The following is a 14,529-nucleotide window of genomic DNA, read 5'->3' on the forward strand; positions in this document are numbered from 1 at the left end:
CGGTCTGGTTATCACAGATGAGTTTCATCTGTTCATCCTTTCCAAATCTCAACTCTCGAAGAAGATGTCTCAACCACATGAGTTCACATGTTGCCAAAGCCATAGCTCGATACTCGGCTTCAGCGCTAAATCTGGCCACTACATCTTGTTTCTTACTCTTCCAAGATATTATATTACCTTCAATAAAAACAGAGTACCCTGAAGTGGAACGTCTATCTGTGGGTGAGCCAGCCCAATCTGCATCTGTGTAACCAACAACTTGAGTATGACCTCTATTCTCGTACAACACACTTTGGCCTGGTGTACTTTTGATATATCGAAGAATGCGGATTACGACATCCCAATGGCTATCACATGGTGACTGTAGGAATTGACTAACAACACTCACAGGAAAAGAAATGTTTGAACTAGTAATAGTGAGATAGTTCAATTTACCTACGAGCCGTCGATATCTCCCGGGGTCTCCTAAAGGCTCCCCCTGTCCTGGTACAAGTTTGACATTCGGATCCATAGGTGTGTCTACCAGTTTACAGTCTAACATACCGGTTTCTTCTAGATGTCTAAAGCATACTTCCTTTGGGAAAGGACCACACCAGAACTAGATTGAGCTATCTCAATTCCCAAGAAATACTTGAGTTTCTCCAAGTCTTTGGTCTGAAAGTGGGAAAAAAGATGTTGCTTTAGTTTCTGAATACCATCCTAATCACTGCCTGTAATGACGATGTTGTCCATATAAACAACCAGATAAATACACTGCCCCAAAGAGTTATGATGATAGAAAACTGAATGGTTTGCTGTACTGCGAAGCATGCCAAACTCTTGAACAACAGAACTAAACCGGCCAAACCATGCTCGAGGAGATTGTTTCAAGCCATATAGAGAACGGTGTAACCTACACACTAAACCAGACTCCCCCTGAGCAACAAAACCAGGAGGTTGCTCCATATAAACTTCCTCGGCAAGATCACCATGAAGGAAGACATTTTTAATATCCAACTGATAAAGAGGCCAAGAACACATAGCAGCCATGGAGAGAAGCAGACGGATAGAAGCAATCTTGGCAACAGGAGAGAATGTGTCACCATAATCAGAACCATAAACCTGAGTATAGCCTTTAGCAACTAAGCGGGCCTTAAGGCGATCAACCTGACCATCAGGACCAACCTTAACTGCGTAGACCCAACGACAGCCAACGGTAGATTTACCAGAGGGTACAACAACAAGATCCCAAGTGCCATTAGAGTGCAAAGCAGCCATTTCATCCACCATTGCCTGTTGCCAGCCTGGATGGGAAAGAGCTTCATGGGTGCTCTTTGGAAGAGAAACAGAGGATATAGCAGAAACAAAAGCAGAATAGGGTGAAGATAATCGATGATAACTCAAAAAATTGTAAATAGGATGAAGATAACGAGTAGAGCGAGCACCTTTCCGAATAGCAATGGGTAAGTCATTAGGAGAAGGCAGAGCCGGGGCAGGTGAAGTCGAAGGGATAGGAAGTGAGTCAGCAGGTGCCTCAGCAAAAAGGAGAGGAGCAACGACACAAAGGCGACGATGATAAACCTGAAGTGGTCGAGGAGGCATAGCATCAGGTGGGAAGACAATGAGAATAGGCAAGACTTCAGAAACAGGAAGAGGCTCAGAAGTGGTGGAAAAGAATGGTGAGTCCTCAAAGAAGGTGACATCAGCGGAGATAAAGTATCGATGAGTCTCATGGGAATAACAACGATAACCCTTCTGAAGTCTGGAGTATCCCAAGAAGAGGCACTTCATTGCTTTGGCGGAAAGCTTGTCCTGTCCAGGAGTGAGAATATGAACAAAGCAAGTACAACCAAAGACACGAGGAGAAAGAAAATAAAGTGGTTGGTCAGGGAAGAGAAGGAAGTGAGGAATCTGATCGTGTAAGACAGACGAGGGCATACGATTAATCAAATAATAAGCGGTAAGAACAGCGTCCCCCCAAAAACGAAAAGGAACATTACTATGGAGGAGGATAGTACGAGTTGTCTCAACAAGATGTCGATTCTTGCGTTTAGCTACCCCATTTTGTTGAGGAGTATGAGCACAAGAAGATTGATGAAGAATCCCATGATGAGACATAAACGAAGTAAATGGGGCTGAAAAATATTCCCTGGCATTGTCACTGCGTAACACATGAATAGAAATATTGAACTAGGTTTAGATTTCAGCATAAAATTTCTGGAAAATAGAGAATAACTTAGCTCAATTTTTCATTAAAAATAACCAAGTACATCAAGAATAGTCATCAATGAAAGTGACAAAATATTGAAATCCTAAAGTAGACGCAGTCCGGCAAGGACCCCAAACATTAGTGTGGACAAACTCAAAAGGAGACTTTGTCGGATTATTCAAACGCTTTGGGAATGAGACACGAGTATGTTTCCCAAGTTGACATGACTCACACGAAAGCGACGACAAAGTGGAAAAATGAGGGACCATCTTCTAGAACTTGGAGAGACTAGGGTGGCCCAGACGATTGTGAATGAGGAAAGAAGCATCAGTGGAAATGCAAACTACAGGAGATGAATCCGAGGTGAGGTGATAGAGGCCTTGAGACTCACGTCCTATGCCAATCGTCTTCCCCGTACTCCGATCCTGCAAGGTCACAAATTTATCAGAAAAGGTAATAGAGCAATTAAGAGTACGGGTGATTTTGCTGATGGAAATAAGATTAAAAGGACATTCAGGAGTATAAAGGACAGAAGTGAGAGGTAGAGAAGGCAGAGAAAGGGCCAAACCAATGCCTTTAGCCACAGTTTGAGAACCATTAGCTAAGGTAACAGTAGGTAAAGCAGAGGTAGTAGTAATAGAGGAGAAAAGATCCTTATTACCAGATAAGTGATCAAAAGCTCCAGAATCTAGAATCCAGGGTCCAAGAGAAGATGTGTGGGTAAGGCAGGCAGAGGCATTACCAGGTTGGGCAACAGAGGCAACAGAAGCCTGAGATGCGAAAGAGCTCGAAGACTGAGGCAGCGGAGAATCAGAGGACTGGGCCACATGGGCAGTGCAAGGAGGTCGTCCATGTAACTGATAGCAACGATCGCGAGTGTGGCCAAGTTTATTGCAATAGGTGCAATGAGGACGTTGACCTCTACATCGGGTACCACTACGGCCTCCTCGAGAACTAGTTTGAGAAACTAACACAAAAAAATCTGAAGTGCTATCAAATGGCAAAGTCTGAGTGGAGAAGATACGGAGAAGGCGAGCAAACACATCATCCAAGGATGGAACTGATGAACTACCAAGAATCTGATCGCGGACAGGCTCAAGATCCAGACGGAGGCCAATAAGAGTAAGAACCATGAAGAACTTGTCAAGCTGTGTTTGTTGAGCCCCAACATCAAGAGTAAGAGGTAGCACAGTCAAGAACTCCTCCTTAAGAGAGGCAATCTGGCCAATATAAGTAGATAGATCCAAGTCCTGTTGGCTGATATGGACAATAGCAGAAGCCACCTTATAAAGACGCTGGATATCATTTGTATATAATCCTTTGGCCTGAGTCCAAAATTTAAAACAAGTTTTGTAGGCCCGAAGATGAAGAAGAATCTTGGGATCAACCGATTGCCATAATACACTACATAACTGTGCATCTATCTTCCTCCACTGTACGCGGTCAACCTCAGGGATATTTGTCTCCTGTGTAATCACGTGATCCTCATATCCTTGACCCATAAACCAAAGTTCAATAGAGGCAGACCAGGAAAGATAATTGTCACTGCTAACCAATTTCTCCGAAGTAATCAAAGGAGATCCAGATATAACAGAGGAAAAAATGGAAGTTTTAGTAGCCATATCTACTTATCTGGAGAATGAAGTATATTTGGATCGAAGAGAGCCCTAATACGGCTGTAGATCGCGGCGTGGCACCACTGGAAAGGTAGACGACTTCAGATCGCGGCGTGGCACCACCGGAAAGGTAGAAGAACACTTCCTTAGGCATGTGCAGGGATTAGGATGGAGAAAAGTAACCGAAGCTCGCCGGAAAAACTGTTTGGAGGGTCGACGGAGGTAAAAAAACCCCAAAAGAGGTACGTGCAGGGCTTAGATGGCAGAACCAGGGATGAAGGAAGGCTAGTCGGCTTTAAATGAGGCTGGAGGAGGAGGCACGTGGTCGGGAAAGTCCTCACGTGCCTCACGCGCCGGCGCGTGAGATGCAGTCGCCGGACGAAAAATTGTGCGTGGCCGACATGTGGATGATCTTTTGGTTCCGGTGCCTTCACAAAAGTTGGAGTGTAGACCCTCAATTTTGTCCCTTGACACTGGCATTTATCCTTTGGGCGTCACTTGCACCCATCGTTCTCATGTGGCACCACTAGGGCCCCTTTTGGGCTTAGTCAATGTCCGAGCCTCGTGTGGGCTTGTCTGTGGTCCATTGTGGTTTGTATGTGGTTCATTTTGGAGGGTCATCGTGACCATTTTCCTAGTTGTTCACATCACCCTATGGGAAGGAAGTGGGGTCATCCCGATGTTTTAGCTTAGTTGAAGTTTATAGGGGCATGTTGAGGTTCGGAGCACTCAGGCTTGTTTTGATCATGGCTCCCTCATTCAAACTCAGAATTACACACCGTTTTTTTTTCATGGATTCCTCACTCTTCCAGGAACATTCTATCAAATTTTTAAGATTTTTTGCAACCGGTTCGACCGGTTGGCATCCGATTCAGCCGGTTTAGCTGGTTCATCGAGTCAGCCGATGTAGAACACTGATTTTTGGTAATTATTTTGATCATATCTCCCTTTTCCGAACTCGGAATTGTGTACTGATTTTTTTTTTATGGATTCCTCACTCTTCCAGGAACATTCTATCAAATTTTCAAGATTTTTTGCAACCAGTTTGACTGGTTGGCATCCGGTTCAGCCGGTTCATCGAGTCAGCCGGTGTAGAACACTGATTTTTGGTAATTATTTTGATCATATCTCCCTTTTCCGAACTCAGAATTGTGTACCGCTTTTTTTCATGGATTCCTCACTCTTCCAGGAACATTCTATCAAATTTTCAAGATTTTTTGCAACCAGTTTGACCGGTTGACATCCGGTTCAGCCGGTTCATCGAGTCAGCTGGTGTAAAACACTGATTTTGGTAATTTTGGGACCCAAATCCTACATGGCTCAGGCCCATAAGCTCCAGATCTGTTTTGGGGAATGTTATGTGCCCATTTTGGGCCCTGGTTTGGGTTCCTTGCAGCCTACCATGAATCCATATGGATTCTTGGTGGTGAAGTAAGTTGAAAACTGAAGGGAGTGAGCTGGCCTCGTAAGTGCAAGAGAAATAATGGGGGGTGTGGTTCCCATGCTGATGGAGGGGATTTCGGTGCTGAAGGGGAAGAAACCCAGGAGGCTCAAACGCTGAGAGGGGCATGAGTATAAAAGGTGAGAGGATAGGAGAGCAAAAGACCTTTTGGCATTTTTGAGAGAAGGGATATTTTGTTGGTGAGAAAAACAGAGGGTGAGGAGCATCTTCTGAGTTGAGAGCATGGAGGAAAGCTACAGCATCTCGATTTCTGGAAGTCATCATCAGCGTACATGGATCATACTTAGCGAAGATTCTGAGGTAAGTATGATGAACTTTTTTTTTTACCTACAGGTCATCTTCATAATCTACATATGTTTTTTCCTTTTTCTCATCCTCTTTTGTTTCCTTTGATGTGAAGATTGTATTGCTTGGGTGTGGATAATAAAGGCCACACATATTTGTTGTTGATTGGTTATGAATGGTTGAGGATTACAGTTGAGGATGATTGTTTTCTTGATGTGTTAGAATCAACGTTTAGGCTCAAGTTTAATTCATTCATCGTTTTCAATTCAGCACCATAGTTGGCTGACTCTGTCAGTCATGAGGAACACTTGACCTTGCTTTGTTTGGTTCTCACTCATTCGGGCTCGGAATTGAGAATCGTTTCCTTTGTTTGCTTCCTTATTCATTTAGGAACTTTTTGACCAAATTTGGGATTTTTTATCAACCGGCTGAACTAGTTGGGAACCGGTTCAACCGGTTTAGTACCATAGTTGGCTGATTCTGTCAGTCATGGGGAACACCTGACCTTGCTTTGTTTGGTTCTCACTCATCCGAGCTCGGAATTGAGAACCGTTTCTTTCGTTTGCTTCCTTATTCATTTAAGAACTTTTTGACCAAATCTGGGATTTTTTATCAACCAGCTGAACTGGTTACCATGGCTGGCTGACTCTATCAGTCATGAGGAGCACCTGATCGGGCTTTGTTTGGTTCTCACTCGTCTGGACTTGGGATTGAGTGTCGTTGCTTTTGTTTGATTCCTTATTTATTTAGGAGTCTTCTAAAAAAATTTGGGAACTTTTTCTCAACAGGTTGTATAAGTTGAGAACTGGTTCAACCTATTCTACAAGAGGACTTTGGGCAGCCCTCAATTTTGGAATTTTTCAAGCCCGTATCCATTGGGGCTTAAACCCATTTGCTATGGGGCACTTGTGAGCCATCTTGAAGGTTTAAGTCAGTGTTTGATTTCAATTAGTGTGGGCCCATTTTGAGGTTATGGGCGGTGTGGTCTAGGTAAGTCTAGTTTGATTTGTATGACATTTGGGGGAGTCCATTACCTGATTTCAACCAGCTTTCTTCCTTTTTGGCACAAAATTTGATGCTTGATTTTGAATACATGTTGCATGGCTGACTCACCCTCTACTGTAGCACATGGCTAGGGACCACAGGTATGCATCGTTGGTTTTAGATTGTTGAATCATATGCATGCATGGTGCTTGATCCTGAATGATTGTTATGTGTTTATCTGTGTTTGGTTGACCTTTTATGCAGCATTGGGCTGGGGACCACAAGTACGCACCCATTGTTTTGGTTGGTTGAATTCATATGCATGCCAAATACCAATTAGGATTGTGTGATTCATGACATCTATTTAACGTAGGGTTTCATTTTTGACCCATATGCTCCACATACCCAATTCATTAGTAGAGACCGAGTTTCGAGCCTAGAGGGGTGCTACCTCGCATGAGGTACCTTCCCAATGGGTAACCTGATCCCCGGACCCAAAATCTAGTTTTCGCAGACCGTTTTTTTCCATACTAGGGTCATTAGGGGTTTTTGTTCTTACTTAATTTTCCCCATTTTAAAAATAAAAATAAAAAAAGTAAGTGGCGACTCCATACAACACCGTTCCTCACCGGGGGCGGGTTTTTCAAAACTGGAAAACTCAACTTTTTCATTCTTTCTTTTCTTTTAAAAGCGAGTCGCGGCGGTCCGGTGGATCGGGTGAGGGTCCACATGGAGATCTCCTCCAGGAGCTCCTTCTGGTATGGTCGGTGTCGAAAAAAGACGTCGCCGGAAAGTTTGCCGAAAAAGTTGCGCGACGGTGAGTGTTTTCTGATGACAATCCGACTGACCGGAAAGTATTGGGAAATGGGGAAGGTGACCGAAATGAAACACAGTCACCGGAAGGTTTCTCGGAGTTGATGACACGGGAAACTGGAAAGAATTAGGTTTTCTCCCTTGGCTCTGATACCATGTTAAGAGAGAGAGAAAGAAGAAAGACCTTAATTCTCATTCATGTAATATCTACTTACAATTGAGAAATATATATATATACAAGGCTAGGAGTCCTAACTACCATACATGTGACCTATATTAACAAGGAAAGATTATACACTATAAATACATTATATTCAACAGTCTTTTTTTTTAATTATAGTTAATTAGTTTAATTAATCCAACACTCATTTGTTCATTTTTAAAAAATTGTAACTTTAGTTAGTGAATATAATTGATCCTATGTGTTAAAGATCCTATTTTAAATTTGCTCTGGTTAGTTTCTAATTCGTCTTTAGGTTTGAGTGTTTTTATAATTTTTAGTTTGTTAATATAATTGATTCTATGCATTAAAGATTTGGTTTTAAATTTGCTTTAGTTCATATTTAATTCAACCTTAAGTTTAAATATTTTTTTATAGTTTTAGTTCATTAATAAAATTGATTCGATGTTTGAAAATTCATGTTTGTTTTTAGCTTACATCAATTTAGTTTGGTTATTCCATTAATGTCATATTTAGTTTAGTTTCTAAAAATTGTTAGTTTAGTTGCTTTGTAGATATAACGCTTAGTTTACTTTCTTTCAAAAACCATAGTTTTGTTGTCCCACTGATCTTGATATTCCATGTTTCTATAATCTATTGTTGTTGGCTTACTAATTTAAATTGAAGGTTAATAAATATATTTTTAATTTGTTTAGAGTTAGTTTCCATTAATTCTTTTGTCAATCTATGCTTTCAAAACTCCATATTCTAGTTTTTGTTCTTAGTTTTTTTTTTTCTTAGGTTTAGGTTCCTTTGATTATGTTATCCCATATGTTTACAGTTTATTATTGGTGGTCTTTTGATTTAATTTAGAGATTGTTATATATATATATATATATATATATATATATATTCTTAAGTTATTTAGATTTAGTTTCCCTTAATTTGTTTTGTTAGTTTATACTTTCAAAATTCCATGTGTTTAGTTTTATGAATTTAGTGTAAGCTTGTGTTCTAGGTTCTTATGTTTGGGTCCCTTTGAATATGCTATTTATCTGTTTATAATTATTCATTGTTGGTTTATTGATTAAAATTAGTCTATGTAGGAGTTGTATATATGATTGTGTGATAATTAATGTTTCCGTACATTTTGGTCATTTTTGTTATACTATTTAGATACCAAGCATGCTATGATTTTTTTCTTTTACTATTTATTACTATATTTTGATATGAACCCCCCATTTCTTGTGGAAGCATTATGTTATTGAGGTACACTTCTATAACTTTGCATCTTAATTCCATAAATTATATATTGCTTTGAATGTGATTGTCAACACGTTTAGCATATCTTTTCTATTGTTTGTGTGACTTGCCTTGTTTGATTAAGAGACTAGAGTAAAATGCAAGTTGTGTGTTTTATTTTATGAACTAACTTTGATGTTTTCATGAAAGTGCTTTGGGACGCAATTTAGGTACATTAATCCCCTTTTCTTATATGAATGTTTCTTTTGGTACAATTGTTTAGTTATGAATAATGTGTTGTTTCCCTTAGACTTGATCACCTTTACTTTCTTTGGTATTCCTGATTTAATGATTAATCGCCATGCTTCCCTCAACTTAGTCAGACTTATTTTTAGGGCTCAGAGGAGTGCTACATTTTAAAATACTTTCTCGATAGATAACTTGATCTCCGAACCTCAACTCGAGTTTTTCAAAGAGATGCTTTTCCAAAAGTTTAAGAAATCATTTTTCTTAAGGTTTTAGTTTCTTATTTTATTTTCCCTTTAAAAAAATATAAAAATAAGTTTATAAAATACAGTTTTTCACCTATAAAAGTGAGTCCCTTCATCGAGTGGGGACATACGTGGAAAATGCGGGTCCACAAATTCCCTTTCATATGGTATTAGAATTCTTTCACTTAGCTATTTTAGTGAAAGAATTACAGAGAACATCTTCCTCTTTGCTATTATATTTCAGAATATAGAGAGTGTTCTGTTTATAGAAAACAGAGGAGAGTTATTTATTCAAACATACAGAGGAGAGTTACTTTCTAAATCTAGTAACTAGTTAGCATAACTAGAATCTGTTAGGAGGTTGGGAGGTTGAGAGGTTCAGCTGGAAGTTGAGATGCTGAGGTTGAGCTGCTGGGTTGAGATGCTGAGCTAGAAACCTGCTGCTGAGGCTTCTGCTTACTGGATAGTGCTTGAGAAACTTGTCGCATGGTTGGCCGAGATTTGGGATTAGCATGCAAGCATGCAAATGCTAGCTTCATAGCAAAGACAACATCTTCAACGACTTGATCTGTGGGAGGTGACAGGCGAGGGTCTAACACATCTTTCAACAGTGAAAAAAAAGACGTTGAAGAAGATGGTGATGAGGATGATAACGACAAGGATGATAGGTATGAGATGAGATCACCAGGATGTCTTCCCATAAGCACTTCCAATGTTACCACTCCAAAGCTAAAAACATCGGTTTTATCATTCACTTCTAATGTGTAAGCAAGCTCTGCAAAAAAGATGTGATCATGATGTAATATTAATTTCTTAACAATGATTAATTTGCATGTAGTCATACGTTACCTCTCATGCTTACTTAAACTACAACTCTTTACTTTGGAACTTTAAGGAACCTAGAATTTAATAGCTAAGAATCAAATAAATTGCCCTCAAAAAAATTAACAAACAAAAATGGAAACCAAAAGGATATTAAATTGCCATGTCTTGACCTCAAAGTTGCAGGTCAGAGGAAGAAGGGACGGTAGCTAGTTTCATCAAATTCTAAGCAGATTTGCCAGTCTATAATGTTTTAATGAAAAACTAAATCTATAATATGCTGCCAACTCAAATGTATAAAATAGTAATCAGCTTTGGATCATCTGTGCTGGTGCAACTATGAAAGAAGAAAGGTGCAAAGAAAACTCACCTGGAGCAGTGTACCCAAAGGTGCCTGCAAATGAGGTCCAATTGGAGGAGTCAGGCTTTAAAAGCCTTGCTGTGCCAAAGTCCGATACATGACCTTCGTATTCAGAATCCAGTAAAACATTGCTACTGGAAATATCCCTATGAATTATAGGGGGTGAGCAATCGTGATGCATGTAAGATAATGCCTCCGCGACACCTTTCACAATATTCAGCCTCATGCTCCAGTCCAATTCCAATGCTTCTTCCTCATTGCTTAGAATGTGTCTTAGGCTTCCCTTTTCCATGAACTCATAAATTAAAAATGTGTGTTCTGCGTGTGAACAAAACCCCTAGAGTTTCACAATGTTGCGATGTCTCATTTCTGTTAAAGCACGAATCTCAGCAGTAAAAGCTTTCAAATCAGCCATCCCCCCATCTTGTTGTGGATGAAGCTTTTTCACAGCAACAACTCTACCAGTTGGTAGCTCGGCCTTATAAACTGTTCCATATCCTCCCCCTCCAACGCAATATTTCGAATTGAACTCGTCAGTTACCTTGATGATGTCTTCATACAACATCTCTCCATCATGGCCCCATATTGCAAATAGATCTTCACAAGAAGTCTCTCTTGACTTGTGTTTTCTGAACCTCACCCTTCGACAAAGAAGAGAATAAAGTCCCACGAAAACGAAGAGAAGAAATAGAATGCTCAAGATAAGGATTATGATCAAAATCACAATTTTATGGTCCTTCTCACTAGCTTTGTTCCCTATAGAGGAGATACAGGCCATCAGAACAGCAGTAGTTCCACACAAACCACTATTGTTTCTAAGTGCCTCAAATGAAGCCTCTCGAAAGGCTTTAATGTTGGGAAGAGGACCCTCCAATTGGTTGTAAGATATATCAACAGAACTAAGGCCCAGCATATCTTGGAAGGTGGATGGTATAGAACCAGAGAGTCCATTATGAGAGAGATTCAATATTTCTAGGTCCTGCAATTTGCCAAGCTGCTGTGGTATTTCTCCTGTAAGCATATTTTCACTAAGATCGAGACTTCCAAGAGAGATCATATTGCCGATCTCAGATGGAATGCTTTCTTCAAAATTATTCTTGCTCAAATTCAAGTACAATAATTTCCAACACTCTCCCAGTTGTTTAGGAATTGAGCCACTTAAGTTGTTTGATGCCAAGTTAAGATGTTGAAGATCAGATAGCATTCCCATTTCCAAAGGAAGGATGGCCGAAAGTTTGTTGTTACTCAGAGCCAAATCAAACAATAATGTCAAGCTACCCAATTTCTTTGGAATGTCCCCGTGTAGACCATTTGAAGATAAGTCAAGTACATGTAATCGAGCTGCATTCCCAAGCTCAGGAGGAATTGTACCAGAAATATTGTTGTTGGAGATTTTCAAGAATGTCAAGTTTTTGCATAGTCCCCATTTATAAGAAAGCTCACCATACAAATTGTTTTAACTTAAATCAATATAATTTAAGTTTGGATAAATACCAAGATCCTCTGATATATTTCCTGTAAGTTGGTTGCTTTCAAGCCTAACTCTGAAAAGTGTGGAGCAGTTTCTCAAGCTCTTTGGGATAGGGCCAGTGAAATTATTGTTATGAGCTGTAAAATTTTCAAGAGCTCCACCGAGGCATATTTGTTGCGGCAAATGGCCACTGAATTTATTCTCACCCAATCGCAAAGCTTTCAAATGAATAAGATTATTCATTTTTGAAGGAATGGGGCCAGAAAGTTTGTTATTAAGGAAGCACAAAACGGTTAAATTGACCAAGTTTCCCAGGGAAGAAGGGATTGGACCCGTGAAACTATTATTCGTCAAAGCTAGACTGGTAAGAGATCTTAGCTGTCCAATTTCCCAAGGGATGGACCCGAAAAGTTTGTTACCAGTAAGGTATAGAGTGGCCAAGTTGCTCAAGTTTCCTATAGAAGGAGGGATTGTACCATTGAGATTGTTGTTTGAAAGATCAACAACGATAAGGGATTTTAATAGTCCAATTTCTGAAGGAATGGTACCAGAGAGTTGGTTATGTTGAAGGTGCAAAGCAGTTAAGTTACCCACGTTTCCTATGGAAGCAGGAATTGATCCTGCCAGATGATTGAAGGACAAATCAAGGTAGGTGAGTTTGGAAAGTTTACTAACGTGGGTGGGAATGGATCCATAGAATGAGTTGTTATAAAGATTGAAACTAAGGAGATTGGAGAATGATGAGAAACTGAGATTGTGGAGTGTACCTCTCAAACCAAATCCGCTAAGGTTTAAGTGCGTGACGCTTCCGGGCTTCGGCTTCCAACAAGCAATCCCAACCCAATTGTTGCAAGGGCTGCTTCCAAACCAAGAAGACAGGAAAGTTTGGCTTTCGTTGTCAAGGCTGGCTTTCCACCTTAGAAGAGCCACTGCTTCGTTTCTTTCTTGTGTCTCTCCTCCAACCAAAGGGGAACCCCAAACATGTGAATTATAGAGCAGAGCTAGAACAAGGATGAACAGGGAAGCCATGAGTTGGGTCATGACTTAGAATTGGAAGAAGGGTTGAGGAGTTTAGCTTGATGTAGAGACATATACACGAAATGGAGGGGATTTGAAAAAAAAAAAAAAAATACAATATTTTTTAAAATGTGACGGTTGAAAAACTATTTTCAAATATACTTGGGCCATGGAAATTTGGTGGCAATAACAAGCAGTCTTCTTCCTTATGCATTAATGAGATCCATCTTAGAGCTGTATTTTTGTTTCATTTGCTAGAAGAAAATGGCATGATTAATTGTGACAGGATTGGTTGTAAGAGAAAAAGCATTGGTACTCTTTCCACTATTTTTGACTTTTTTTTTCTTTTAACATTTGAATAAGTTAGCTATTGACTATTGGGAAAAGAAAAGTAAAAAAATAAAAGAAAATTTAAATATTTCTTAATTCAACCACAAGCACTACCAGCTACATGTCTAGGTGATAAACAATTGATAAAAGTAACATAATAAGAGAAGCATTTTCTCAAAGTAAAAGAAATCATCAAGAAACTAATTAGGAGTTGTTTAGTCATATTTTTTAAAATTTGTTTTTAATTTAAGGAACAAAAACTAGTTTTTTTTTTTTCCCATTTTCTAAAACCAATGACTTTTGACAAGTTGTTTTTTAAAAAAACTTTTCAAGTAAAAAATAAAAACAAAAAAATTTAGTTTCAATAAATAAATTTTCTATTTTTATAAATAATTTGGTAAATTTGTAATTAATTAAATCTAGTGCCTTTTTATTAAAAATAAAAAGGTTCAATATTACAAATAAATTAAAAATTAAACAAGTATTAGTAACATATGGATTATCTAATATTGTAAAAAAATCACATTGATCTATTTTATTATTGATAGTATTATAAACAGGAAAAATTGTGTTTTAGGGATAGATGAAGTCAATAATGGATGTAAAGGCCATGAAAGATATAAAATTTGGTCCAAATGCTAGCAAAATTATATTATTGAACTAAAGGATGTGATTTCATCATAAAATCCAAAGCCACCTCTACTAAAAATTGAATAAATGACTTGTGGGTGAAGGAAAATATCTCCGGTGTGATTAGGTTGTATCATTTGCGATGCCCTCTATTAGTTTAATATATGTTTTTTTTTTTAAAAAAATTTCTTTGAGTTTTTTTCTTTAACTATTTAACTGATAAAATAAAAATAAATTAGAAAGGTAGAACTATATGTCCCTTCCATTTTTAATTTTCTTTTTCTTATATTTTTTATTTTTAAAATAAAAAGAAAATACTAATGTAAAAACACTTCTAAAAAAAATGTTTCAATTAATAAACAAACTTTACTTTTTTTTTTTTTTTAAATTATATCTTTATTTTGTAAAAAAAAAAATTTAATTCATAATAAATATCAATTAAATTCGGTTCTTTTTTTATTTAAAATAAAAAGGTTTTGATATTACATATAAACTAAAAATAAATAGGTTTTAGTAACATATGAATACTATTATTGTAAGAAAATGATAAATGATCTATTTTATTATTAAATAATGATACTATTATAAACAGGGTAAATTGTGTTTCTAAGCTCAAGGATACAATTTTATCATAATGCTGAAAATATCCTGAGTTAG

At 38.3% G+C, this 14,529-nt stretch overlaps 1 pseudogene; it reads right to left on the bottom strand.

Moving 5' to 3' along the window:
- Positions 1-9,503: 9,503 nt before the first annotated feature.
- On the bottom strand, positions 9,504-12,936 carry LOC117924744 (annotated as a pseudogene).
- Between the last annotated feature and the right edge of the window lie 1,593 nt (positions 12,937-14,529).

Source organism: Vitis riparia, chromosome 11, assembly GCF_004353265.1.
Source record: "Vitis riparia cultivar Riparia Gloire de Montpellier isolate 1030 chromosome 11, EGFV_Vit.rip_1.0, whole genome shotgun sequence".
NCBI classification, from domain to species: domain Eukaryota; kingdom Viridiplantae; phylum Streptophyta; class Magnoliopsida; order Vitales; family Vitaceae; genus Vitis; species Vitis riparia.